Source organism: Mesoplodon mirus, assembly GCF_964341445.2.
Source record: "Mesoplodon mirus genome assembly, contig: HAP1_SCAFFOLD_74, whole genome shotgun sequence".
Classification (NCBI taxonomy): domain Eukaryota; kingdom Metazoa; phylum Chordata; class Mammalia; order Artiodactyla; family Ziphiidae; genus Mesoplodon; species Mesoplodon mirus.
In genome coordinates this window covers 2,899,320-2,903,803 of record NW_028295786.1, presented here as the reverse complement: position 1 = coordinate 2,903,803, position 4,484 = coordinate 2,899,320, and positions in this window count along the sequence as shown.

The window sequence follows — 4,484 nt, the reverse complement described above, 5'->3', positions numbered from 1 at the left end:
CCCCATGCTCCATTCCCTGGTCTTCAAAATGCTCCATGACCACTGTCATCACAACACTCCATGACACCTGACAACACAATGATCCGGGACTCTTGTCATCACAATGCTCCATTCCCTAGTCATCACAATGCTCCATGACACGTGTCATCAAAATACTCCTTGAACATTTTCAGCCAAGTGCTCCATGACCCTTGTCATCCCAATGATCCATGCCCTTGTCATCCCAATGCTCCATGACCGGTGTATTCACAATGCTCCGTGACGCTTGTCATCACAGTGCTCCATGACACATGTCATCACAATGGTCCATGCCTTTGTCAGCAAAATGCTCCACGACCTTGTCATTATAATGCTTTATGCGCTTTTCATCTCAATACACCATCTCCATTGTCATCACAATCCTCCATGAACATTGTAATCACATTGCTTCATGCCCTTTTCATCACAATGCTCCATGCTCCTTGAAATCAAAATGATCCATGACCTCTGTCATCACAACGCTCCAAACACTTTTGATCACATTGTTCCATAACACTTGTCATCACAACGCTCCATGATGCCTGTCATCACAATACTTCATGCCCTTTTCATCACAATGCTCCATGACCTTTGTCATCACAATGCTCAATACACTTGTCATCACAATGCTCCCTGACCCTTGTCGTCAGAATGCTCCTTGAACCCTGTCATGACAATGATCCATGCCTTTTTCCTCACAATGCCCCATGCCGTTTTCATCACAATGCTCCATGTCATTGTCATCAAAATACTCCACAAGCTTGTCATCAGAATGCTCTATGACAGTTGTCATCACAATTCTCCATGCACTTGTCATCACAATGCTCCCTGACCATTTTCATCACAATGCTCCAAGCCATTGTCATCACAATGCTCCATTACCATTGTCATCAGTATCCTCCATGACACTTGGCATCACAATGCTCCATGCCATTGTCATCACAATGGGCCATGACATATGTCATCACAATGCTCCCTGACACCTCTCTTCACAATTCTGCATGACATGGTCATCACAATGCTCCATGCCCTTGTCATCACAGTGTGCCATTCCAACTGTCATTGCAATAAACCATGCAACTTATTAGACCAATGCTCCATGCCCTTGTTATCACAATGCTCCATGACCCCTGTCATAACAATGCTCCGTGACTCCAGTCATCACAATGCTTCATGACCTTTGTCATCACAATGGTCCATGCCCTCGTCATCAACAGTCTCTGTGACCTTTTTAACCACAATGGTCCATGAACTTTTCTTCACAATGCTCTTTGACACTTGTCATCACAATGCTCCATGTGCTTGTCAGCACAATGCTCCATGACACATGTCATTACAATGCACCATACGCTTGTCATCACAGTGCTCCACAATCTTGTCATCACAATGCTCCTTAAAATATGTCATCACCATGCTCCATGCACTTCTCATCAAAATGCTATCTCACCACTGATATCACAATGCTACATCACTATTTGTCACAATACTCGCTCAACCCTTTCATCATAATGTTCCATGAACCTGTCATCACAATGCTACATCCCCTTATCATCACAATGTTCCATGACCCTTGACATCACAATGTTCCATAACCCCTGTCATCAAAATGCTCCATGACCCTTTTCATCCCAAAGCACCAAGACCCCTGGCATCACAATGTTCTATAAGCCCTGCCATCAAAATGTTCCATTACACTTTTCTTCAAATTGATGCATGACCCGTTCATCAAAATGCTCCCTGCCCTTCTCATCACAATGCACCACACCCTTGTCATCAAAATGCTCCATGACCTTTGTCATCACAAAGCTCCATGACCCATGGCATCACAATGCTCCATGTCATTGTCATCACAATGCTCCATGAACCCTCTCATCACATGTCTCCATGCCCTTGTCATCACAAAGCTCCATGACATTTGTCATCACAATGCTCGATGCCCGTCTCATCACAATGCTCCATGCCCTTGTCATTACAATCCTCCATGACCCATGTATAACAGTGTTCCGTGCCCTTGTCATCACAATGCTCCATGCCCACTCTCATCACAATAATCCATGAAACATTTCAGACCAATGCTCAATGCCCTCCTCATCACAATGCTCCTTTACATCTGTCATAACAATGTTCCATGACGCCTGCCATCACAATGTTCCATGGCCTTGTCATCACAAGGCTCCATGACCCTTGTCATCACAATGATCCAAGACCACTGTAATCACAATGCTCCATGCCCTTGTCATCACAAAGCTCTATGACACATGCCATCAGAATATTCCATGGACTTCTCATCAAAATGCTCCATGCCCTGGTCATGACGATGCTGCAAGACCCCTGTAATCACAATGCTCCATGCCTTTTTTCATCTCAATGCTCCATGAACACTGTAATCAAAATGCACCATGCCCATCATCATAATGCTTCAGGCTCTTGTCATCACAATGAAATCAAATTTCTCCATGTCCACTGTCATCATAATGCTCCAAACCCTTGTGATCACCATGTTCCTTAACACTTATCATCACAACACCCTATGACGCTCATCATCACAATTATCCATGGTCCTCTCATCACAATGCTCCATGATCTTTTTCATCACAATTCTCAATACACTTGTCATCACAATGCTCCCTGACACTTGTCGTCAGTATGCTCCTTGAGCCCTGTAATGACATGGCTCCATGCCTTTTCATCACAATGATCCATGCCCTTTTCATCACAATGCTCCAAGACCACTGTAATCACAATGCTCCACGCCCTTGTCATCACAAAGCTCCATGACGCATGTCATCAGAATGCTCCATGGCCTCCTCCTCACAATTCTCCATGCACTTGTCATCACAATGCTCCAAGTCCCGTGTAATCACAATGCTCCATGCCCCTTTTCATCAGAATGTTCCATGAGACTTGTCATCACAAGTCTCCATGGTCATCTCATCACAATGCTCCAGGACCTTGTCATCACCATGCTCCATTCCCTTGTCATCACAATGCTCCATGACCCCTCTCATCACAGTACTCCATGAACATTTTCAGCCCAGTGCTCCATGAACTTCTCATCACAATGCTCAATGACAAATATCATCAAAACACTCCATGACCACTGTCATCACAACACTCCATGACACCTGACAACACAATGACCCGGGACTCTTGTCATCACAATGCTCCATTCCCTACTCATCACAATGCTCCATGACCCCTGTCATCACAGTACTCCATGAACATTTTCAGCCCAATGCTCCATGACCCTTGTCATCACAATCATCCATGCCCTTGTTATCCCAATTCTCCATGACCCTTGTAATCACAATGCTCCAAGAACCCTTAATCAAAATGCTCCATGCCCCTGTCATCACAAAGCTCCATGACGCATGTCATCAGAATGTTCCATGGGATTCTCCTCACAATGTTCCATGCCCTTGTCATCACAATGCTCCATGACCCTTGTAATCACAATGCTCCATGCCCTTATCATCACAAAGCTCCATGACACATGTCATCAGAATGTTCCATGTCCTTCTCATCAATATGTTCCATGCCCTTGTCATCACAATGCTCCCAGACCCCTGTAATCACTATGCTCCATGCCGATTTTCATCTCAATGCTCCATGAACCCTGTCATCACAATGCATCATGCCCATCATCATAATGCTTCCGGCTATTGTCAGCACAATGAAATCAAAATTCTCCATGACCTCTGTCATCACAATGCTCCATGACCCCTGTCATCCCAATACTCCATGAACATTTTCAGCCCAATGCTCCATGACACTTGTCTGCACAATGATCCATGCCCTTGTCATCCCAATTCCCCATGACCCATGTATTCACAATGCTCCGTGACACTTCTCATCACAGTGCTCCATGACACCTGTCATCACCATGCTCCAGGCCTTTGTCAGCAAAATGCTACGTGACATTTTCATTACAATGCTCTATGCGCTTGTCATCACAATACTCCATTACCACTGTCATCACATTCCTCCATGAAACTTAGGATCACATTGCATCATGCCCTTGACATCACAATGCTCCATGCTCCTTGAAATCAAAATGATCCATGGCCTCTGTCATTGCAATGCTCCAAAACCTTGTGATCACAATGTTCCATAACATTTGTCATCACAACGCTCCATGATGCCTGTCATCACAATATTCCATGCCCTTTTCATCACAATGTTCCATGAACTTTGTCATCACAATTCTCAATACACTTGTCATCACAATGCTCCCTGACTCTTGTCGTCAGAATGCTCCTTGAAACCTGTCACGAAAAGGCTCCATGCCTTTTGCATCACAAAGACCCATTCCATTTCCTTCACAATGCTCCATGCCATTGTCTTCAAAATACTCCTCAAGATTGTCATCAGAATGCTCCATGACCCTTGTCATCACAATTCTCCATGCACTTGTCAGCCCAATGCTCCCTGGCCCTTGTCATCACAATGCCCCAAGCCATTGTCAT